General features: G+C 40.3%; 1 long non-coding RNA gene across 2 annotated transcripts; it reads right to left on the bottom strand.

Moving 5' to 3' along the window:
• Positions 1–1,460: 1,460 nt before the first annotated feature.
• Positions 1,461–26,145, bottom strand: LOC130458555 (uncharacterized). Of its 2 annotated transcripts, XR_008917968.1 has the most exons (5): positions 25,682–26,145; positions 15,527–15,741; positions 14,988–15,133; positions 5,064–5,298; positions 1,461–4,652 (listed from the first exon to the last, which is right to left on the bottom strand). It is a non-coding gene; the product is annotated as an uncharacterized LOC130458555 (long non-coding RNA). The 2 variants fall into 2 exon arrangements; XR_008917967.1 differs by having other exon boundaries at positions 1,461–5,298.
• Between the last annotated feature and the right edge of the window lie 13 nt (positions 26,146–26,158).

Genomic DNA, 26,158 nt, shown 5'->3' with positions numbered 1-26,158 from the left:
AGAGGATGAGTCTTGTGTCTAGACTGCCACCATGTTTATCTCGAAGTTTAGTCTCCTGAATTGAAAACTTTTTAAGGACTCCTCTGCTGGGAGTTTTCTCATTCTGTGGTTTAGATAGAGATAGGGACCCCTTTTCCCCCACATTCCTTTTCCATTCTTCCGTGCCAGTTATTCCTTTCAGATTTTATTTAGATACAAGTTAATATACCTATAAATGTTATGAATTATTACATTGCAATTAGTATTACATAATGCATAGGATAGTTCAATTTTACTTGTTAAATTTTATATTGATTGCAATAGGAATGACCTCTGAATTAAGAAATTGTTATATTGTAAAAATTTTGTTGGCACATAATCCTAACCCTCTTCCCACAACTCAGTCTTAGCATAAGATAGGAATGGAGTCGAGACACCTGTCTCCTATATATCAAGTACAGACCCTCCTCTCTCATATTCTGCAACAACTCTCTCTTGCTCTGCAACTCCTGGCTGATCTTACCTCCCCTGATCATTCTTCTAATCCACCATCCTCTCCAGAGCCTTCTCCCACCCCATGACCAGGCCCAGCTCCAAAGAAATCTCATGCTCCTACTGTATCTGTTCCTACCCATGATGCCTCAGTATACCAACAGTCAAAGGAACCATAGCCATTGAATGATTCCTATTAAGCATTTTTCCCTTTAAGGGGAGTGCCCAAAATAGGACACAGTGGGGATGTGGTAACCCTAAGACTTCATATACCTTTCACTTCTCAAGAAATTAGAGAAGTGAAATATAATATCCTTCGCTTTGAATGTGAACATATCATGGTAACCAAGAAAATGTCTGATTTTTTTTTTATCAACATGACCCATCTTATAAGGATGTTGAGAATTTGCTCAAGAATTTTTTTATGAACTCTTACCTTTAGTCTTGAAATCAATACTATGTATAGGTTCCAAGGCAGAAGAGTGGTCAGAGCTAGGCAATGGGGGTCACATGACTTGCCCAGGGTCACACAGCTGGGAAGTGTCTGAGGCCAGATTTGAACCTAGGACCTCCCAACTCTAGGCCTCTCTGTAAATCCACTGAGCTACCCTGCTTCCCCCCTCAAGTATAAGACTTTTATCTGTATTCAATTACATTAGATTCAGTGTTCTAGATTGCCAATATTGCTCCAAGGCAGAAGAGTGGTAAGGGCTAGGCAATGGGGGTTAAGTGACTTGCCCAGGATCACACAGGTAGGAAGTGTCTGAGGCCTGATTAGAACCCAGGACCTCCCATCTCTGGCCCTGATTCTCAATCCACTGAGCTACCTATCTGCCCCCGTGCTCAACGCTTTCTAACAAATTGTGAGAAAAATAAGATTTTTAAAAATAGGATTGTTCAAGATCTGCAGATGTCAACGATCTACCTTTTTTTATCCAGGAAAGCTCACTGGTCTGACCAGACATTTACAAAACTTGCACAACTGCATGTGTTGAAACAAAGGAAAAAAATTTCACAACAATATTGCTGAAACAAAGCAACAGGAACATTCCTGCATGGTGAAAGTGTTGAATATCATTGGCTGTCCACGGCGGATCTGACTGTATCCAAGGAATGTTCCCTGAATTAATTGGAGTTACGTGATTAACAAGTGACCTGCCTGTATCTACAGGAAACCTTTCACAACTACAGTGGTGAAACAAAGCAAAAGAAATACCCCTGCATGGTTAGAAGCATTCAAGATGATCATCTTTGGCAGCTGAACCTTATTGTTTCCCAAGGAAATCTCCCTGAATCATTTGGATTTACCCGCTGGTCAGCATCTTTCTAGCTACTTCTGGTTGTAGAGTTGCCTAGAACCCTGAAAGGCTAAATGGTTTGTCAATTATACCAGAAGCAGGACCTGAAAACAGGTGTTCCCTGCTCACTATCAATAATGCCTGGAGAGCTCTTAGCTTCTGGAATGTACACACGTATCTATAGTATTCTTTATTCTAATTTTTTCAGCTCTGGAAAGAATAACAACGAATTTTTAGAAGTTTTGTTTGAAAGGAGAACAACTTGCTTCAACATTTGAAACAGTGGCTCGGCTTCTTCCTCATTGTGTTTTCTCGTCCTTTTTTCATATCGTCACTTTTCCCCTTAGAATCCTCCTGACAGCCCTAGGAAGGGTAGGAATATGGGAGCCCTTCCTAACAACCATAGAGAATATATACCTAAAACCATCCGTGATGATCGTCTGCAGTGGGGAGAAGTGAGAGACCTTCCCACTGAGATCGGCAGTGAAGCGAGGATGCCCGCTCTCCCCTCTATTCACTAACATCGTACTAGAAACACGCACAGCAGCAATTTAGAGACCAAGAAATGGAAGGGATTCAAGGAGGCACCGAGGAGACCAAAGTCTCCCTCTCTGCAGTCGGTGAGATGCTCTACCTGAAGAATCAAAGAAAGATCTCAAAAGCTCCTGGAAATAACCAACAGCTTTAGCAAAGCTGCAGGATGAAAAGTAAAGGCACGTAAATCGTCAGCATTTCCACGTCTTGTCGACACAGCTCAGCAGCAGGAGAAGCTTCATTTCAAATCACTCGAGGCAATTGGGAATATCTTCAGGATGAACACAGGAATCATATGAACTCATCTACAAAGCCCTTTTCACACAAGTATAACTAAAGCCTCACAAGTGGAAAGAACATCACATGCTCCTGGGTGGACCAAGACACATTCATATTATTAATAATAATAATCTCTGGGGTACGAGCCCAGCAGGGCTATGGCTGGATCAAAGGGCCAGCAGGCTTTTAGCACCCTTTGGGCATAGTTCCAAACTGCCCTCCAGAATGGTTGGATCCATTCCCAACTCCGCCAGCAGTACATTCATGTCCCCATTTTACACATCCCCTGCAACATTTATGACTTTCCTTTGCTCTCATGTTAGCCAATATGCTAGGAGAGCTGATACCTCGGGGGGGGGGGGTTGATTTGCACTTCATTTCTCCAATTACAAATGATTTAGAACACTTTGTCATGTGCCTATAGATAGTTCTGATTTCTTCATCTGAAAATTGCCATTCATGTCACTTGCTCATTTTTCAATTAGAAAATGGTTTGATTTTTTGTACAACTGACTTAACTCCTTAGATATTTGAGTAATTAGACCCTTGTTAAAGGATTTTGTTTTAAAGGTTTTTTCCCAATTTTTGCTTCCCTTCTAATTTTGGTTGCTTTGGTTCCGATTGTACAAAAAACACCCTTTTAAATTTAATGTAATCAAATTGATTTATCTTACATTTTGCAATTTTGTCTAACTCTTGCTTGGTCTTGAAATTTTACCTTTCCTGAAGATCTGACAGGTATACTATTGTGTGTTCACCTAATTTACTTATAGTTTCCTTTTTACATTCAATTATTCACTCATTTTGAGTTTATCTTGGTGTAGTGTGAAATGCTCATCTCTCTGATACTGTTTTCCAATTTTCCTGGTAGTTTTTTTGTCAAAGAGTCTATTTTTATTCAGAAATTATCCTGAAACCTGGGTTTTAGGGGGTCCTCATTCACTGGTTTGCTGAGGTAAGTTTTTCTAAGTCTATTCCACTGATCTTCTCCTCTGTCCCTTGGTACCAAATTGTTTTGAAGACCACTGCTTTATGGTACAGTTTAAGATCTGGTAATTCTAGCCACTCATCCTTCACATTTTTTCATCATTTCTCTTGGTATTCTTGATCTTCTGTTCATCCACGTGAACTTTGTTATAGTTTTTTTCTAATGCAGTAAAAAAGTTTCTTGGTAGTGTGATAAGTATGGCACTGACTAAGGAAGTTAATTTGTGTAGGATTGTCATTTTTATTATTTTAACTCATCCCATCGATGAACAATTAATGTTTTCTCAATCGTTTATATCTATATGTGGAAAGTGTTTCGGAGTTGTGTTCATATAATTCCCTTGTTTGTCTTGGCAGATACATTTCTAAATATTTTGGATTGTCCAGGACGATTTTAAAGGAAATTGCTCTTTCTACCTGTTGCTGCTGACATGTGTTGGGAACATACAGGAATGCTGATGATTAATGTGGGTTTATTTTCTCTCCTGCCACTTTGTTAACATCCCTGGTTTTTTCCCACTAGTTTCTTAGTTGATTCTCTAGGATTCCTTAAGTGGACCATCAGATCATCTGCAAGGAGGGATAACTTGGTCTCTATTTTAATACCTTCCAATTCTTTTTCTTCTCTAATTGTGACTGCAAGTGTGTGTCACCTTATCTTCTCCATGGTTATAGCCCTTGCAACAGCGCACTCGAATGTTAAAAATAGAGACGCCTTTATTTTTCTAGATCTACACATGAACCTACATTCGTGTAGCATCGAACCCAACCGAATGATACTCCACCTGACAGCCACTGACCTTTCGCAGCACGAATACAACTTTCCAGCCACTGACCTGCTCTCGCCCAGGACACCGATTCATAGTCCATATCGAGCAAAGATGGAAATACTGACTCTAAATTTCCACTTTACCTGCGTCAAATGGTTTCCTCCTGGTCTTGGTTCCATGGCCCAAGCTTGTACAGCAGGTTCCAAAGGCTGTTTTATCTCCACAGCTTTATTATATGATTTTTCTCTTCTCCTTATTTGTTCTCTGATTGTTTCCCTTCAATTGCCTTTATTCCTCTTTTTTCAGTGGAAACCTAGAGGAAAACTGCTTGTTTTAGGAAAAACAATTGGGTAGAAATCAAGATTGTCATCCTATGTAGCTAAATGTGTCTGGACTTCTGAAGAAACAAAGTTGACTTTTATGAGGGGAAACAGATTCATGTCGACTTTCACTGTCAAGAAACTCTTTCCAGTGAGTGATTGGTAGCTGCTGCTCTACAATTTCCAGAATAAAAGAACCTGAAAGTCATTTATCCGTTCATATGTGTGTGTTTGTGTCTGTGTCTACAGAAGCTGCATACATGGGTTTTGGTTTCTTTCTTGGCAAAAACCAAACAAATACCAGCCAAGACTGCAGTTCATGTACAACGAATCGGAACCCAGATTTTCAGGGCAAAGAGACCGTGATAGTGAAATACTCCACTGAGTGATTTTCAGAAACTGACCCCACTGATCGATGGTGCCCGAGTGCTGAAGATTCCTTGGAAGAAGAAACGGTCATTTGTGGAGATTCTTCCGCAGGGATTTTGTCCTCCTCGCTTTCATTGCCAGGATCATTCTTTACATGAAATGGCAGCTTATTAACTTTGACAGTCATTTTACTTCAGGTAATTTTTCTCCAATATCTTCCACCAGTGTTTCCACTTCATTGTGTTGAGGCTTGTTCTTTTGCTCTTCAGCCTAAGGGAAATCATAGGACTTGGTATAATTATTTAGTTTTTAAAAATGTGAATTTATTTAGGTACAAATATAAGACCTATGATGGAACTAATAACCAAAGCTCTTAGTCAATTATACCAGAAGCAGGACCTGAAAACAGGTGTTCCCTGCTCACTATCAATAATGCCTGGAGAGCTCTTAGCTTCTGGAATGTACTCACGTATCTATAGTATTCTTTATTCTAATTTTTTCAGCTCTGGAAAGAATAACAACGAATTTTTAGAAGTTTTGTTCGAAAGGAGAACAACTTGCTTCAACATTTGAAACAGTGGCTCGGCTTCTTCCTCATTGTGTTTTCTCGTCCTTTTTTTCATATCGTCACTTTTCCCCTTAGAATCCTCCTGACAGCCCTAGGAAGGGTAGGAATATGGGAGCCCTTCCTAACAACCATAGAGAATATATACCTAAAACCATCCGTGATGATCGTCTGCAGTGGGCAGAAGTGAGAGACCTTCCCACTGAGATCGGCAGTGAAGCGAGGATGCCCGCTCTCCCCTCTATTCACTAACATCGTACTAGAAACACGCACAGCAGCAATTTAGAGACCAAGAAATGGAAGGGATTCAAGGAGGCACCGAGGAGACCAAAGTCTCCCTCTCTGCAGTTGGTGAGATGCTCTACCTGAAGAATCAAAGAAAGATCTCAAAAGCTCCTGGAAATAACCAACAGCTTTAGCAAAGCTGCAGGATGAAAAGTAAAGGCACGTAAATCGTCAGCATTTCCACGTCTTGTCGACACAGCTCAGCAGCAGGAGAAGCTTCATTTCAAATCACTCGAGGCAATTGGGAATATCTTCAGGATGAACACAGGAATCATATGAACTCATCTACAAAGCCCTTTCCAGACAGTTCTAACTAGATCCACACAAATGGAAAGAACATTGTTACATGCTCCTGGGTAGGACAAGCCAATAGAATGCCAATGACTGCCCTGCCCCCATTAATCTAGTTTTTCAGTGTCGTGCCTATCAAACAAGCAAAAAGTGCTCCTTTAGAATTAGGGAAAAGGTTAACAAAATGAATCCTGCAGAACACATTTCAAGAATCTCGAGTGAAATAACGAAAACAAATGGAAGCAAGGGGCCTAGTAGTACCAGATCTTAAACCGTCCTGTACCATACAGCAATGGTCATCCAAACCTATATGGCATTGGCTAAGAGAGAGAATGGTGGGACAGTGGAATAGACGAGGGGCAAATGACCCCAATACGCCAGTGTTCGATTGGCCGCAGGCCCTTAGCTTTGGGAACAAGAACTCACTATTTGACAAAATCTGCGAGGACAATGAGAACACAGTATGGGAACATTAAGTTCGGATCAATCTCTCTCACCCTACACCAAGATAAATTCAAGATGGGAAAACTACTTCTGTATAAAGAGTGAAGTCATGACTGAATTAGGTATTCCTGTCAGATCTGTGGGTAAGGAAGGACCATGTGGGAGATGGAGAACACTGCCAACTGTGAAAGGAATGTCTTTGATGACATCAAATGAAAAAGTTTTGCACAGAGGAAACCAATGATAGCAATGTTTAAGACTTAGAGATATTACCGTTCTGTATAGGAACATAAGCCCTTTGACCTTACTCAAGTCCTTCACTTTGTCCTCTTTCTCATCTACCTTCTGATGCTTCTCTTATGTTGGACTTGGGCCTCCGATTTTCTGTTCATGTCTGATCTTTTCTTCAAGAATGCTTGGATGGCTTCCATTTTATTCAATGACCATGCTTTCTCCTGAAAGAGATAGAGTCAGTTTTGTTGGGTCGTTGATTCCTGGTTGTAGACCCAGTTCCCTTGCTTTCCAGGATGCCATCTTCCAAGCCTTCACATCCTTTAGTGTGGCGGTTTCTAGTTCCTGTGTAATCCTGTCTGGAGCTCCAGGATATCTGAATTGTTTCTTTCTAGCTGCTTAGAATATTTTCAGCCTGATCTGGGAGCTCTCAAACTTGGCTATAAGGTTCCTGGGAGTTGTCATTTCAGGTCTTAAAGAAGGTGATGTGTGGGGTCTTTTGGTAGCTATTTTGCCCTCTTGTTCAAGGACATCTGGGCCTTGTTCTTAGATAATTTCCTGTAGTACAATGTTTAGTCCTTTTTTATCATGTACTTGGGGTACTTAAATAATTCTTAAATTGTCTCTCCAGGTTCCATTTTCCATCTCTATTTTTTTCAATGAATGTTTCATCTTTCCTTCTTTTTTTTCATTCTTTGAATTTTTTTTCATAGATTCTTGATGCCTGTGAAGCCATTAGCTTCTAATTATTCACATCTAATATTTAAAGACTGAATTTCATCCATGAATTTTAGATCCTTCTTTTCCTTTTGATCTATTTTTCTTTTTAAGTCATTCCTTTCATCATTTAAGAATAGTTTGCCTCATTTTCCAGCTTGTCAACTCTGGGTTTTAAGGCACTTTTTTATTGTTCTTTTCATGTAACTCTGTTTCCAGATGACCTGTTTTTCTTTTTAAGTTCTTGTTTTCTGAAATTTCTTGAACTAGCCTTTTTTGTTTTTTGAATCCTTATTTTAACTCTTCCAGAGCCTGAGTCTAATTGCTTAGATTTTTTAGGTTTTGCTTGATGTTCCTTGATCCTCCTCTGTTCCATCTGTTCTTTATCAAAATAGAAGTTTTCAATAGCAATTTCCTTCTTTTTCTTCTCTTGTTTACTCATTTGCTCCTCTGTTTGTCTGCTGAATCTGAGAGATTGTTTTGCTGACCTGAAAGGATTTCTTACATGCTCTGCTTGTATCTTTGATTAGCCTGTTGGAGCTGACCTGCTGAGCTCAACTGCCCTAGTGTCAAATCTTCTCCAGCTAAAGCCAAGGTTGGAGGTGGAGACGTGGAGGCTAAAGATATATGGAACCAGCTTGCACCCTTCCACAGCCTGCTCCTTTCTTCCAGTCACCTGAGTCATCATGTTCCAAGGTTGCTCATTCTACTCATGGATGGTCCTATTTGTTAGCAATTTTTTTTTTATGACAACCCCAAAAATGTGAATTTTTGCAACTTGTAGCCATTGCTCTTGGTTCTGTTCTTTGGGGTGAAGAACAAGCATGATTTTTCTTCTCGGTGACTCTTCTTCAAAAACTGGAAGGTAGTTTTCATGTCCCCTTTGAGTCTTTTTTTCTCAAGGATGATCATCTCCAGTTCTTTGGATTCATCCTCATCTATCATGGATAGACTCCAGGCCCTTCATCATCATGCTTGCTATCCCTCTGTTGACCTTCTACCTTCATTCTGCAGTAGCCACAGGTGAACAGAGTAGTCCAGGAGAGCTCTGAGGAGGATGGGTGACAGTTAGGGAGAGGGTCTTGGAAGCTCTACTCCTCTTAAAGCAATCCAAAAATACGTTTGCTTTTCTGGATGCCAAACACCACCACTGACCCAAATGAAGCTTAGCTCCCTTAAATGCCTCTATCTTTTCAGACAAAATGTTCTCTTCTTATATTTCTACCCATTTGTGCTGGTGACAATGTTTTTCACCTAATTCATTCTTACTGGCTTTTGTATTACAAGTACATTTAGTCCAGTTCTCTGGCCTATTAAGACTCTGCCTTTCTTCCATGTGGAATAGATCAGAGAATCTTAACTTTATGAGGGCTATCGTTTCTTGAGAACAAAAAAACTTTCCTGAAAGACTGGCGAATGAGGTATAGCAGAATATAAGGGAGAGAGAAGGGGCCCGAACCTGTGATTTCCCTGGCCCAGAGAATGCTCAGGTGAGGAAACTCCCTCTACCAGTGTAGGATGACTTCTTTTCTGCAACTTAGAGTCATAGTGAGGTGCTGAGAGCAGTGCGTTGAAATTCATAGAGCCATCCACTTGTGAACTTTGTGGGAAGCTTTTGGAGACTTTGATGCTGGTGGCCCAGCATAAACGGACTCACCCAGAATAACACTAGGGAGGATCTGTCAGGGGCAACACTTGAGCTCAGCTCTGCTTGCAATTGAGGCCAGTTCTGTACCCTATGCCAGACTCATTGCCTCTCTACTTTGAGACTTATTTTTAAAAGTTATAGTGATGGAAGATGGTGGCTTAGAGGCAGCAAAAGTTCAGACCTCTGAAAACCCTTCCTTACCGATCACAAACTGAATGCTCCTAGGGGACTGAAATTCAAAACAACAGGACAGACCCGGGGAACCCTTCTGCTGGACCTAATTCAAAAGGTATGCCCACCCCCCCAAAGCCAGAATTTGAGAACATGCCAGTTTAAGGGGCAGGCAGAAGGAAGGTCCCAGGACCCATCCCCCCAACCCAGAGAGCTGTGCCCACAGCAGCAGCGGGATCCTCAGGGCTGGCAAAACGGCCTCAGGCCCGGCTATTCTGAAGGATGCACCTTTAAAGCAACATGAGACAGTCTCAGGAGCCCCCAACACAGACGGCAAGGAAACAGAAAGAGATGGGGGGAGCCTGTAGCCCCCTGTCTGGGTCCTTCCATCTGAATCTCACAGGAGGTTCCAGCTTCAGGGAACCAGCTGAACCTAATCCCATCAGGAGCCCTCAGAGCTTCTGAAAGGACAGAAACCTCAGGGCCGGCAAAGGGGTTGCTCCGAAGGGCGAAGGACTTACCTTGAAAGTAACCTGGGCCAGTCTCAGGGCATCCAACACAGACTGCAGCAGAGTTTTTTTGCTTCGGGGCTCATCCAGACCAACCCAGCTGAACCTAATCCAATCAGGAGCTCTCAGAGCTCAGGGAAGCCAGGATTCCCCCCCCCCCTTAGAGTGCAGGGTCTTCTGAAAGAACAGAAACCTCAGGGCCAGCAAAGGCACTGAGGTACCTTGCGGACAGTGCTGTGCCAGGCTCAGAGCATGGAAGTAAGGCAGCAGAGAAGCAAGTGGAGGGAACTGAGAGCAGTAACACCTGAAAAGCTGGAAGGCAGGGGAGGGCAGACCCTGGGCTTCCCTGGGAAGACAGAGCAGCTGTGGAGAACAGACAATTTGCCTGGGGCTAAAGCCTCAGACCATCAGACAGATACACTAAGAGCCAGTCCTCCTCACTCAGATAGAGATGGAAAATAGTACAGAAGTGCAAAAGCCTCCAAAAACCAAGAAAAGCAAGAAGAAGGGGGTGACTGTGGACACATTTTATGGAGCAAAAATACAAAATACAGAGGAGCTAGAAGAGGAAACAAAAGCAAATGCTCCGAAACTTTCCAAAGGAAATGGAAACTCTCCACAAACTCTTGAAGAATTTAAATTGGAAATGATCAAAAAGATGGAAGCCCTCTGGCAGGAAAAGTGGGAAATAATGCAAAAGGAACTCAACAATCTGAAGCACGAAAAAACGCAACTACAGAAACAGCTTGACCAAACTGAAAAGGAAAACCAGGCTTTAAAGGTCAGAATCAGGCGATTGGAAGACAATGATCTTGCAAAAGAGCAAGAATTAATAAAGCAAAGCCAAAAGACCAAGAAATTAGAAGAAAACATGAAATATCTCACTGACAAGATCACAGACCTGGAAAATAGAGGAAGGAGAGACAATCTGAGAATAATTGGCCCACCAGAAGAGCCAGAAATAAATAGCAATCTCGACATCATAATACAAGATATCATCAAAGAAAACTGCCCAGAGATTCTAGAACAAGGGGGCAATACAGGCATTGAAAGAGTTCACAGAACACCCTCTACACTAAATCCCCAAAAGACAACTCCCAGGAATGTAATTGCCAAATTCCAAAGCTTTCAAGCAAAAGAAAAAATCTTACAAGAAGCCAGAAAAAGACAATTTAGATATAAAGGAATGCCAATCAGGGTCACACAAGACCTTGCAATTTCAACTCTGAATGACTGTAAGGCATGGAACATGATTTTCAGAAAGGCAAGAGAGCTGGGTCTTCAACCAAAAATCAGCTATCCATCAAAACTGACTATATACTTCCAGGGGAAAGTATGGGCATTCAACAAAATAGAAGATTTCCAGATTTTTGCAAAGAAAAGACCAGAGCTCTGTGGAAATAACAGAAGAAGAAATAGAATTCTTAAATAATCCCATATCAGAAAATGAAATCCAACAGGCCATCAAAGAACTCCCTAAGAAAAAATCCCCAGGGCCTGATGGATTCACAAGTGAATTCTATCAAACATTCAAAGAACAGTTAATCCCAATACTATACAAACTATTTGACATAATAAGCAAAGAGGGAGTTCTACCAAACTCCTTTTATGACACAAACATGGTACGGATACCAAAACCAGGCAGGTCAAAAACAGAGAAAGAAAATTATAGACCAATCTCCCTAATGAATATAGATGCAAAAATCGTAAATAGGATACTAGCAAAAGACTCCAGCAAGTGATCTGAAAAAGGTCATCCACCATGATCAAGTAGGATTTATACCAGGGATGCAGGGCTGGTTCAATATTAGGAAAACCATCCACATAATTGATCATACCAACAAGCAAACCAACAAAAATCACATGATTATTTCAATAGATGCAGAAAAAGCCTTTGATAAAATACAACATCCATTCGTATTAAAAACACTAGAAAGCATAGGAATACAAGGGCCGTTCCTAAAAATAATAAACAGTATATATCTAAAACCAACAGCTAATATCATCTGCAATGGGAATAAAAATAGATGCATTCCCAATAAGATCAGGAGTGAAACAAGGATGTCCATTATCACTTCTACTATTTGACATTGTACTAGAAACACTAGCAGTAGCAATTAGAGAAGAAAAAGAAATTGAAGGCATTAAAATAGATAAGGAGGAGACCAAGTTATCACTCTTTGCAGATGACATGATGGTCTACTTAAAGAATCCTACAGATTCAACCAAAAAGCTAATCGAAATAATCAATAACTTTAGCAAAGTTGCAGGATACAAAATAAACCCACATAAATCATCAGCATTTCTATATATTTCCAACACAGCTCAGCAGCAAAAACTAGAAAGAGAAATCCCATTCAAAACCACCTTAGACAAAATAAAATACCTAGGAATCTATCTCCCGAGACACACACAGGAACTCTATGAACACAACTACAAAACACTGTCCACACAACTAAAACTAGACTTGAGCAATTGGAAAAACATTAACTGCTCATGGGTAGGACGAGCCAATATAATAAAAATGAACATCCTACCCAAACTTATTCATCTATTTAGTGCCATACCCCATTGAACTTCCAAAAAATTTCTTTACTGATTTAGAGAAAAACAGACCAAAGTTCATTTGGAAGAACAAAGGATCAGGGATATCCAGGGAAATAATGAAAAAAAAATACAAAGGAAGGGGGCCTTGCAGTCCCAGATCTCAAGCTATATTACAAAGTAGCAGTCATCAAAACAATTTGGTACTGGCTAAGAGACAGAAAGGAGGATCAGTGGAATAGACTTGGGGCAAGTGACCTCAGCAAGACAGTATATGATAAACCCAAAGATCCCAGCTTTTGGGACAAAAATCCACTATTTGATAAAAAACTGCTTGGGATAATTGGAAGACAGTGTGGGAGAGATTAGGTTTGGTTCAACATCTCACACCCTACACCAAGATAAATTCAAAATGGGTGAATGACTTGAACATAAAGAAGGAAACTATAAGTAAATTAGGCAAACCTAGAATAGCATACATGTCAGACCTTTGGGAAGGGAACAACTTTAAAACCAATCAAGACTTAGAAAGAGTTACAAAATGTAAAAATAATTAATTTTGATTACATCAAATTAAAAAGGTTTTGTACAATCAAAACCAATGTAACCAAAATCAGAAGGAAAGCAACAAATTAGAAAACAGTCTTCATAACAAAAAACCTCTGACAAAGGTCTAATTGCTCAAATTTACAAAAAGCTAAATCAATTGTACAAAAAATCAAGCCATTCCCCAATTGATAAATGAACAAGGGACAGTTTTCAGATAAAGAAATCAAAACTATTAATAAGCACATGAAGAAGTGTTCTAAATCTCTTATAATCAGAGAGATTCAAATCAAAACAACTCTGAGGTATCACCTCACACCCAGCAGATTGGCTAACATGACAGCAGAAGAAAGTAATGAATGCTGGAGGGGATGTGGCAAAGTCGGGACATTAATTCATTGCTGGTGGGGTTGTGAATTGATCCAACCATTCTGGAGGGCTATTTGGAACTATGCCCAAAGGGCAATAAAAGACTGTCTGCCCTTTGATCCATCCATAGCCTTGCTTGGTTTGTACCCCAAAGAGATAATAAGGAAAAAGACTTGTACAAGAATATTCATATCTGTGCTCTTTGTGGTGGCCAAAAATTGGAAAATGAGGGGATGCCCATCAATTGGGGAATGGCTGAACAAATTGTGGTATATGTTAGTGATGGAATACTATTGTGCTAAAAGGAATAATAAAGTGGAGGGATTCCATGGAGACTGGAACAACCTCCAGGAAGTGATGCAGAGTGAGAAGAGCAGAACCAGGAAAACATTGTACACAGAGACTTATACACTGTGGCACAATCGAAGGTAATGGACTTCTCCATTAGTGGCAATGCAATGTCCCTGAACAATCTGCAGGGCTCTAAAAAACACTATCCACAAGCAGAGGATAAACTGTGGGAGTAAAAACACCGATGAAAAGCAACTGCTTGACTACAGGGGTTGAGGGGACATGTCTGAGGAGAGACTCTAAATGAACACTCTAATGCAAATACGAACAACATGGAAATGGGTTTGAATCAAGAACACATGCGATACCCAGTGGAATCGCGAGTCGGCTATGGGAGAGGTGGGGGGGGGGAGGATGAAAAATAAATGATCTTTGTTTCCAATGAACAATGTTTTGAAATGACCAAATAAAATATCGTTCTAAAAATTCTAGTGACGAAGGTGGCATAAGAAAAATGGTGTTTTAAAATCTTAGAAATACTTTGAGATCCTTTTTTAAATAGCTTTTCGATCTGTTTTTATTGGTTAGCAGATATTGCCCATTAGAATACTAATTAGAATACTAATTAATCTCTGGGCTTCCCAGCTACTCCCATTAGATAGGGGTTGTTTGGACATTCCAAGGCTTGAAGGGACTTGAGGATCACCTGAGCCAACTTGAAGGATGTTATGACTTCATCCCCATCGATAAAGAGTTTGGAAGCCTGAGAAAGGAAAGTTAAATATCCAAACAACCCTGAAAAACCAGATAAAACTGGAAACAGGAGTGAACATCTCAAAGGCATACTGGACACTTTTGTGCCCCTTCCCAACAGCTTCCCCACATTTCAAACTGGGACAGCCCCTGCAATGCCTAGAGAGGCTGGAGAACTCTCAAGGATGGGAAGAGGGCATCCTGCAAAACTCCTGTCAAAGCTAGCAAACTGAATCCCCAGAGAGAGTCTGTAATCTCATCCCAAGTGGGCCCATTCCTTTGTCCTGCTTACACTATCTGTAACATCCTTGAATCAACATTTTCAAAGCTTAAGACAAAGGATCTGAGCTGCAATTCTTTGGGAGCATTTGTCCTTCCAGAACAAAACTGGATCCCCAACACTGGCTCCACCTTATCTTTTCCTTGCCTATAGACCTTATAATTTTGTATTCAAATGCTAAAAAAGGAAACACCTTTATTTTTCTTGATATATACATGAATATACATTTATGTAGGATTGAAACCAATTTAATTATACTACATATAACAACCACTGAACTTTTGTAGCATTAATAAAAACTTTACAAGCATTTACCTTGTCACTCTCAACCAGTTCAAATGACTGTTTCATCTCCGCATCTTTACTAGATAATTTTTCTTTTCTTCTTAATTGTTCTTTGATCATTTTTAAGTAGCATGTTTGCCTTCAGTTGCTTTTCTTCCCTTTTTTTCAGTGGAAACCTAGATGAAAACTGCTTGTTTTAGGAAAAACAATTGAGTAGAAATCAAGATTATCATCCTATGTAGCTAAATTTGTCTGGGCTTCTAAAGAAACAGACAATTAATTTTTTGGGGTGGGAACTCTTTCTATTGAGAGATTGATATCTGCTGCTCTACAATTTCCAGAACAGAGGAAACTGATGATACTTTATATGTGTGTGTGTGTGTGTGTGTGTGTGTGTACTCACTTATATTAAGTATGCATACATGGGTTTTTACTTCTTTCTCGGCAAAAAACAAACAAAAAAAAAACAACCAAGACTAAAGTTAATGTACAATGAATCTGAATCCAGATTTTCAAAGCAAGGAGAACTAACTTTTAAATACTCCACCGAAATATTTTCAGATACTTACCACTTTGAACAATGGTGCACAGGTACTATGGTCATTTTGGGAATTTCTTCCCCAGGGATTTTATTCTCTTCACTGTTATTGCACTGAAGATTCTTTACATTAAATGCCCACTTATTAACTTTTTCAGTCATTTTATCTTCAGGTAATTTTTCTCCAATTTCTTCCACCAGTGTTTCCATTTCATTGTGTTGAGGCTTGTTATTTTGTTCTTCAACCTAAAAGGAAATCATAGTATTTGGTATAATGATTTCATTTTTTAAAAAAATATGAACTTATTTAGGTACAAGTATAAGGCTGGTGATTTAACTAAAACCCATAGCTCCTACAAAACTCTCTACCACTGCTGGTCAGCATTAGCACTTTTGGTTGTAGAATTGTCTAGAACTCTGAAATGTGAAATGATTTGTTTATTATATTAGAAGCAGGACTTGAAATTAGGTTTTCCTTGATCACTATCCATTACAACTTGAGAGTTCTTATGTTCTTGAATATACACTAAAATATCTCTATTATTCTCTATTATTCTCATTTTTTAACTTTGGAAAGAAAAAAAAAGTTTAGACACATTTTAGAAGCTTTGTTTGAAAGGAGAAGCAATTGCTTTATCTGTTGAACAGTGGCTTGATGTTTACCTCATTTTTTTTCCTCATCCCTTTTTCATGTTGCCACCTTTCCCCTTGAATAAGCAGACAGAAGCAAAGGCATACAATGAAACTTTTTCAGGTCATTATTTCAGAATTAGTTCTTTTTCTGGGTATACATTTTCTCCTGTTTCTACTCATTTCATCGTTCATTATCTTATATAGTTCTTCCCAGGTTTTTTTTTTATTAGTCTGTTCTCGTTTCTCTTGGTAGAGTAGTCTTCCATCACAATCCTATTCCAAAAACAATTTTAACCATTCTCCAACTTATGAGCATCCACTCAGTTTCCGGCTCTTTGCCTCCATAAATTAGGCTGTAATAAAGATTTTGGAGCGCATGGTTTCTTTTGCTCTTTCCCTGAACTTCATGGGAAACAGACCCAGGAATACTAGATCACATAATCATTTTGATCTTATCTTAGTGAACTGTATAAGCTATTGGTTTATTATCTAGTGTCTGCCAAAGTCATTTCCATTTATCCTAGCAATTTTTATCAAACATTGATTTATTTTCCCAAAATCTTGGATGGCTGGTTTTGTCAAATATCAGATTAATATAATTTTTTGCTGCTTTGTGTTATGTTTCTTCTGTTCCACTGGTCTCCCTTTCTATTTCTTAGCCAATACCAGATATTTTTCATTATTCCTGCTTTATAATATAATTTAAAATATGGCACTGCTACACATTCTTTTATGTTTTCCTTTCACATTAATTCCTTTGATATTCTTTATCTTTATTCTTCTAAATGTTTTTTTTAATTCTATAAAATATTTTTTGGTAATTTAATAGGGATTGCATTGAATAAGTAGTTTAGTTCATGTACGACTGTCATCTTACTTATATTGACTTTGTCCATTCACAAACAAGTAAAGTTTCTCCATTTATTTAAATCCAAAGTTGTGTAAAGGGGATTTTATGATTATTTTCATGTGGTTCCTGTTTTGTTGGGGGAAGGAGGTTTGGCAGATATTCTCCCAGATTCTACCTGTGATTATTTTAAGTGGAGTACCTCTTTCTATCTCTTCTTGTAGCACTGTCAGTAATACTTAAATGCTGGTGATTTATGTGGATTTATTTTATATTCTAATACTTTGGTAACATCATTTATACTTTCAACTAACCTTTTACTTATATTTCTGTGATTTTCTACATATACCATCGTACCATAATCAGACAGTTTTATTCCATTCTGATTCCTTTGGTTTCTTTTTTTTTTCTCTTATTGCTATTGGGAACATTTCTAACGCTATGTTAGATAAAATTGGTGATAATGAGCATCCTTGTTTCACTCATGACCTTATTGGGAAGACTTCTATCTTCTCCCCATTAGGGATAATATTGACTAATGATTTTAGGGATATTCTTCACATCATCTCAAAGAAAATATGCGTTTATACATATGCTTTTAAATGATTTTTAATAGGAATGAGTCCAGTTTTTCCAAGGGTCTTTTCTGCATTTATTGATTTAATCAAGTTCTTTATTACATTTCTTATTGATATTTTTTCATTATGTTGATAATTTTACTTATATTAAACCATCCCTACATCCCCAATATAAATCATTTCATTCACAGTGTAGCTAGTATTTTGTTAAGAATTTTTCATCCACATTCATTATTGAGACTGCTCTATAATTTTCTTCTTCTGGTTTGGTTTCTCTGTTTGTTGTTCCTGGTTTAGGTATCAGCATTATATTTGTTCCATAGAAGTTTGGTAGAACTAAATATATGGTTTATTTGGTCCTGAAATGTTTGGTAGAATTAATTTAAAATCCATCTGATTGTGATACTTTTTTCTTAGGAAGTGCATTAATGGCTTGTTTGATTTTGTTTTCTCAAATCAGTTAACTTAAGTATTCTATTTCTTGCTTTGATAATCTAGGTAGTTTATATTTTTGTAAGTATTCTCTTTTACTTTGATAAATATATTTTCATATAATTGAGTAAAATAACTCTGAATGATTACTTAAATTTATTCTTTATTAGTGGTATACTGACCTCTTTCATCTTTAATAGAATTGATTCTTGTTTCTCTCACTTTTTCAAAAAAATAACTGTAAAATTTATCAATCCAATGGTTTTATTACATTCAATTAAATTCATCTGAGATTTAATTTTTAGGATTTATGATTTGGTGTGTTTTGGGGGATTTTTAATTTGTTCTTTCACTTGCTTACTTTATAGCATTGACAATTGACTGATATTTTATTATTGTATATTATGTACAACTTTTATTGTATAGTCTCAAAAATTGCATTTAATATTTCTGCTTTTCTACATTTAAGCATAGTGTATTCTGCCTCAGCCCTTTCTTTTTATTCAATATGTGTCTCTCATTTTTAAGTCTGTTTCCTATAAACAAAATATTTGTCAGGTTTTGATTTTTGATCCATTCTGCGGTTTTCATTTTATCAGTGAATGCATCACGTTCACATTCAATGTCATAATTAGTAGTTGTGTATTTTCCTTAATTGATTTTCTTCACTGTTTGTTCTTTAATTTCTTTCTTTTTTCTGATTTTATCCGAAGAGTCCCCTCTCTTATCCCTTTACCTTATCCCCTTATTTCTTGATATGTACTCCATTCTCTGTATAGCTTTCCCTTTTATTCCCTTGCCCTCATTCCTCTTGATCTACTCTTTCTTCTCTTAGTCCCTCAGTCCTTTAAGGGGCTTTCCTTTACTAGATCCCTCCCTTATCCTATCCCAGCCTGACCCTCATCTCCTCCCCTTTCCCTCCTGAACTTCTGTGCATTAAGAAGATTTCTATGCTTCTTATTGTGTCTCTTGTTCTCTCTTTTTCCCAGATCAGATGAGACTTGGGTTTTAGTACTACTCAACCTACACTCCTTTCAGATAAGAGAGCTATTCTAAATTACCTCCTCATGGGAGTCAAGACGGCAGCTTAGAAGGAGAAGAAGTTCAGACCTCTGAAAACCCTTCCTTACTGATCACAAACTGACTGCTCCTAGGGGACTGAACATCAAACCGAACAACAGGACGGAGCCAAGGAACCCTCCTGCCAGACTCAATCCAAAAGGTACACCCCCCCAAAAGCCGGAATCTGAGAACACTTGGGTTAAAGGGGAAGGCAGAAGGAAGTTCCCAGGACCCCCCCACACACACACACACCCAGAGTGCTAAGCCTCCAGTGGCAGCGGGAACCTCTGGGCGGGCAAAGGCACTGATCTGGAGGGTGTACCTTGCGGGCAGGGCTGTGCCAGGCTCAGAGAGTCGAACACAGGTGGCAGAGAAGGAGCTGGAGAGGGAGTGCAGAGCAGGCAGCCTGGTCACAGCAGCTGAGACCCTCCATATTGCTCTACTCTCCCAGGAGGTTTTGACCTCACAGCACATCCAGCCCAACCCAGCTGAACTAAATCCCATCAAAAGTCTTCAGAGGTCAGGGAAGCCCAAACTCCAACAACCCTCCCTCACAGACTTCTGGACTTTAGTTTAATCCAATCAAAAGCCTCCAGAGGACAGGGAAGCTCAAAGTACAACACTCCTCCCCCACAGATGGCAGGGAGAGACTTTCTGTCAAACCTCCAAGAGGGGAGACTGATCGAAGCCCCCAAAACCAAAAAAATGAGAGGAGCAAGATCACAGACAAATATGGGGAGCAAAGAAGGGGTAAATATGAGCAAACAACAGAAAAAGTTATATATGAAATATACTTGGTCTAAACTTCACAACTCTCTTCGTACTCAGAGCAGTGCTCTGCAGTGTAGATACTTAAATGCTGGATGCTCTCCTAAGGCCTCTTTTCTTCTCCTTTTAAACTACTTGGTGATCTCTACAGTTCTCGAGTATTTAATTATATATATATATATATATATATATATAAATATATATATATATATATATATTTATATATATATGCTGATAATTCTCAAATCTCTTTCCTGACCCAAACTCTCTACTGACCACCAATCTCACATCTCCTACTACCATTCAGACCTATCCCCAACTGAATGTCCGATAGACATCTTAAACTCAACATGTCTAAATGAAATTCATTCTTCCTCCTAAACATACCTGCCCCCCACCTACCTTATTATCATCCTTGACTCCTCCCTGTCCCTCATCCTCCACCTATCCCCATTTCTTACCAACACTGGTCCATTTTATCTGCAACATTTTTCAAATATGTCCCCTTCTCTGACACGGCTACTGCTCTGGCATAAGACCTTTTCCCTTCATGCTTAATCTACTGTAGTAGCTTTTGGGGGTTCTGCCTGCTTTAAATCTCTCCCACTCTATTCCATTTCTCCATTTCATAAGGACAATTATTTCCCTAAAGTTCAAGTCCAACTATGCACGGTTCTTTCTCTGGATGTGAACGGCATTCTTTCTAAGTCCCTAGAATGAAGAGGCCAGTCGCTGGTCATAAAGTATGTACTTGTGTATTTAGAATATTTTTCCATGGTTCCATGATTCATGATTCCCTCCTGCCTCCCGAAGCTGACAAGCAGTTCCACTGGGTTATACGTGCACCACTGTGCAAAATTGATTTCCATGTTATTCATGTCTACAGTGGAGCGATCCTTTAACATCAATCACATCTCTATCAAACTATGGGATCAGTCCTACGTTTTTCTTTGGCATTTCTGCTCCCCCAGTTCTTTCTCTGGAGGTGGATAGTGTAAGGGTAAAATGAAGGCTGGACTAAGTATAACAGAATGTAGTTGCTGAAATTAATATGTCGCAAGTCAATGACTTTTTAGAAGCTTCATTTACAAAATAGAGGGAAAGAGTAGAGAAATGAGAAAGAGGGTAGAGAAGGTGTAGCATACCAGGCATGCTGGCCTCTGGGAAGTATGGTATTGATATTGTACTACCAGACACATGGTCAGACCTCTTGATGGTAAAGGGACAGTCCTGGGCACTAGCAAAGGACGGGCAAATTCATGGGCTGGGCCTTGGCCGCGCTGCCTCAGCTCGGAGTTCTGTCATTGACATAGCATGGTTCTATTAGAGCCCTCAGCGCAGAGTACACTCATTTGCAAAGCACGGGATGGATTAAACTCCACCTCTTTGATCTCGTCATTGTCAATTCAACCCATGTTAAAACCGATGTCATGTTCCGTATGTGTCATACATGACCTATGTCATGTATGTGTGCCATGTGCATAAAACCCTCAAGAAATACTGGGAACAAGCGCGAAACTTCTCTCTTTCTACCCCTTCTCTTACTGGCTCTCGCCCTTCACTGCCCCTCTCTCTCCCCCTTACCCTCCTCTCCTCTTACCTCTCTTGCTTCTCTGTATATCTTTCCTAGAGACGTGGACGTCCCCAGTGTCTCCTACTAAGGCTTAGACTCTCTTGTCTATAGGAGAACCAAGGAGTTGAGACTCCCCACTTTTTCTAGCGCCGCAGTCGCCCCCAGTGCCTCCTATTGCTATAGGAGGCACCAAGGAGTTGAGCCTATTGATGTTCAGACTCTCTTGTCCATAGGAGTATCAAGGGGTTGGTACTGCCCACCTGTTCTCTTAGCTCCTCGGAGCTCGCGTTACTCCCCATGTGCTTCAACTTTTGTCTTGGCGTCATTATTATTCTCCCATTTCCTTAGCCTCCTCTTTCCACCTCAGCCTATTAACTACTGATAAATGCTGTAGGACTCCCGTGGGCGGTCGCTATAGAAGGTATCTGTCCTATCACAGCAGAGAATTACTCCGGCCCAGTTTGAACCAGGCAGGGCTCGCTAACCCTCCACCACAGTACCCTCACAGCCAGAGGAGCCAGTGTGGCCTCCTCTGGCGATTAATCTTTCTAGAAGCCAGGAAAGGAGTCAGCCTTTTCACTCACCCATGTGGTAGTCCAAAGGGGAAAATCCAAGAGCTGCCTTACCAAATGCAGTTAAAGGGCCAGAGTCCCAGTTCTTCCATGATCCAGATTCAGGTGGTCAGAAGAAGGCGGTCACAGTAAGTTTTTGCCACTTTTAAAGATCTTTGTGCTACTTCCTGTGCCTTCTCCCACTTTACAGGGACCAATTGCAGTCTATAACTTTCCAGTTCAGATGGAATTAATTATTACTATTATTCATTATTCCTTTCAGCACAATAATATTCTATTACCAACATATACCACAATTTATTCAGTCATTCCCCAATCAATAATCCCCTCCCCCTATTTTCTAATTTTTTGCCACTACAAAGAGCACAGCTATGAATATTCTTGTACAAGACTTTTTCCTTATTATCTCTTTGGGGTACAAACCCAGCAGTGCTATGGCTGGGTCAAAGGGTAGGCAGTCTTTTAAAGCCCTTTGGGCACAAGTATATACTTTTTTACTTTCTGATCCAGGGACACTGGTCTCATTGCTATTCCCAGAAGATTCTCCACCTCCTACCTCCCTAGCATTTTCACTAGCTGTCCTATGCCTGGAATGTTCTCCCTCCTCATCTTCACCTACTGACTTCTTTATATTTCTCCAAGGCCCTCCGTAAAATTCCATATTCTATAGGAAGCCTTTCCCAACCCCTCTTCATTCTAATGACTTCTCTGTTTAAATTATCTTCCTCTTTATTCTGTATAAAACTTGTTTGTACATAGCTGTCCACATGTTGTCTTCCCAATTAGATTGTGCGCCCCTTGAGGGCAAAGACTGCTCTTTAGTCTCATTTTGCATTCCCAGCACTTAGTGTCTGAGTTAGGTGGTACTTAATAAATGCTTACTGACCATTTGAATTTTTTATTACACTGAAAAAATTAGCATATAAGTTTCTGTATTTTGAATGTGTATATTCTTTAAAGTTCTCAAACCTCTCAGTGGTTAATGCCTGAAAAATAGTCAATGTTAAAATCCTTAATTTGATACTAAAGATAAATGACTAATTTTCATAAAAATAATACCTGTTCATTGGAAATAATTTATATGTTCCACTCAGTTAGGACTAATAAACCAAAGAAATTAATATTTGTATCAAAAAATATGAAAAATCTGCATTGGGCAAGTGGCTTTTCAAGTCTCTTTTATTATTATTATTAATTTATTTATTTTTTGGCCATCTGAAGTCAGCAGATAAAGGACAATGTCCAGGAGAGGCCCAACAGCTCTCAAAGCACCACTCAGCTGAGAACAATAGAGACTAGCAGAGCAATGCACTGATGGAAATGACATGTGTAGCAGTCCCAAGGCCCCCAGTGGAAATATGGGAAGTATGGCCCATCAAAATTCAGTGGAGGAAGACACCAGGAAAAGATGTCATGAGCAGGCCCAGTAAAAAACCACACTGAGCAGAAGACATCAGCTATTCCACAGCATGTGTCTCCTTCGTCCATATTCCCACACATACGCTCTGCATGTGTGGTCCCTCTGAATGTTAATTTTCATTATTAATAATGTGTATAATTGTGGGGTGGCATCCTAGGCTTATGGAAGGAAATGCTCTAACTTATCCTACTTCCTGAAGTGACTTAACTGTGTCCTCCTCTTGCTGACTAGAGAAAAGAATAAACACTGTGGTGGGAACTTAGAGCTCCAATTCGAGAGGCTTTGGATCCAAAACAATCTTGATTTTGAGGGCTCATTGACATGAAAATGAAAGGGCCTTAGGCTTAGTTACTGCTCCCATTTTTTAATTGCATTATAATATGAATTAAGGATCAAACACCATCCAAAATCCATTCGAAACCCTGCTGGGAGTAGTAATTGAGAGTGTAGGGGTCTAAATCTTTCCCTGCCCAACAATACTGACTGGGCATGGATTGTGATGTCTGGACCAAGGGCAGTGAAAGGAATTGACATTTGGAAAGTGACAGGTTCCGTCCTTTTGTTCGTGCATGCCTTGTATTTCTGGTTTGGGCAGTTCAGTGGATGAGTCAGAGGAGATGGGGACTCTGCTGTTAGGTGCTGATTCTTTCCAAAAAGCCTACTGCTCTGACTATGTCTTCACTGCCTCCTTTGCTGGGTCTTCCTCCGGCTCCTGCCCTCTGACTGTAGGTGCCCCTCGAGTGTCTGTCCCGGGCTATCTTCTCTTCTCATTATATACTTGTGTATTTGCTGATCTCAGAGACGCTGATGATTCCCAAATCTACCCATCCTTCTCCAATGTCTTTGCTTCCTCCACCCTTGCCGTTCCAACTACCTTTCAGATGTCTCCACTAGAGCCCTGATGGCGGAGTTGTGAACCGATTCAACCATTCTGGAGAACAATTTGGAACTAGGAATGCATTCCTTTCACTGGGGAAAGCAGTGACATGTATTGTGGGATAAGAAAGACAGACACGCTGAATACAGAGAGCTGAACTGATGTGAAGAGGCAACACCAGTGGAGAAAACCAACCCCAAAACAAGAGCATCACATAGATTTGAATGCCAAGTGGAATTTTATAGTCGTTTCTGAAGGAGATGGGGGCCCCTCGAATTTACTGCATGGGGGGAAGGCCTGTGCTTCTGGAAGATCAGTTTGACAGCTGAATAACTGGAAGAGGGAGAGGCCTGTGGCAGGGACTTCAATCGGCATTGGCCATGCGACTTGAGCCTCTTAACGTAAAAGTATTTGGAGCACCCTCTTACAGAGTTGTGTGGAGGAAGGTTTTCATAGGTACTCCCATGAATTCAGTTTGTCTTTGGGGAGGGGCGACTGCCTCCAAATTGTGGAAGCAGAACCAACAGGTGACCTGATTTGGGCTATCGATCTACGGCTTGGGTTGCCTTGTCGGAGGGTGAGTTCCTCATCTCGGGAGGTTGCACTAGCCCATAGCTGAGGCTCCTTAGGCATGGCAGGGCTATGTTATCTAGACTGTATCCTCCATGCTAAGTCTTCAAGCCTTGCCTAAAACAGTGATGGGCAACCTTTTGCACTCGGTGTGCCAAAATCACCCAAAAACCGAGTGTGTCACTTTGAGAAAAACCACCATAATTTCACAATATTTATAGTTCACATAACAAAAATGTATAACTGTAACATACAGTGACTGTCAGTCGGTTTCTTTTGTTGGTCTGGATATTATTTGACTTGTGTGGGGTGCCGTGAACTAAGATAAGGGAGGTGGAGGGGGATTATTTAACTAACCTGCCTATTAGTGACTATTTTTGTTGCTGAATTTCACTGGCTAAATCTTCAGCCAGTGAAGGTTGGTATTTCGAACACTTCAAGCCCAAACAAGCGCTTCTAACTTCATCTGTCCATCTGTTTCTTTTGTTGATTTTGCTATTATTTAACACTGAGAATACCTCTCACAAAAGGACATAGAGCCACTGCTATATTTTTCAGGGTGCTAAAAGTGTCTGGTAATCAGTTCCTCACAGCCCTGCCCCACCCTAGCCAGCCTGCAGACCCCTCTGGGAACCCACCTGCCCCAGCCCCTGCTCACCCCTCCCCCCCCCCACTCCCTGTCCAGGAGCCAGCTCATGGGACAGCCCTCCCCCCTGGGCTAGGTTGGGGCATGGCCATGCCACCCGTGCTGATATGCTAGTCAGGTTCACCATCACGGGCCTAAAATAATAGGGGGTTGGGGGTTGGGAAGCTGTAACAAAAACTATTTGGGGAAACTTGTAGTTCTGACTCACTTGCTCTTCCTGTTGTTCTTGTTCTTCTCCACCTCTGCATCTTCCTCCTCCTCTCTTCCACTAATGACTAATACGGAAAATGGTTTACATGGTAACATCTACATGGGATCCTTTGGGGGGGGGGGGTAGGACTGAGGTTGGGGGGTCAGTCAGAAGAAGGGATTCATCTGGAACTCAAAATTCTCAGAAAGTGACTATTAAAGCTGGTTTTTAATGTAATCCGGGGGAAATGAAAAAGGCAAACAAAACAAAAGCACCTGGGGGAGGGGGTGCACACTAGAGATTAGGCTGCGCCTTTGGAGAACGTCAGAAAGCCTTTTCCCTTCCTGGATAAATAACCTTAAACTAGCCACAACCCTGTTGTGAGCTGCTCAGCCACACAGGGACACGGGATCCACGAGAAACACGCCCGCCCTTCCCCTACCCGGAAGCAGGCAGGACTAGCGAAACATGAATGCACTTCTCCAAGCCGCGCAG

Source organism: Monodelphis domestica, chromosome 3 (genome assembly GCF_027887165.1).
Source record: "Monodelphis domestica isolate mMonDom1 chromosome 3, mMonDom1.pri, whole genome shotgun sequence".
NCBI lineage: Eukaryota > Metazoa > Chordata > Mammalia > Didelphimorphia > Didelphidae > Monodelphis > Monodelphis domestica.
This window is presented reverse-complemented; position numbering and strand designations above follow the sequence as displayed.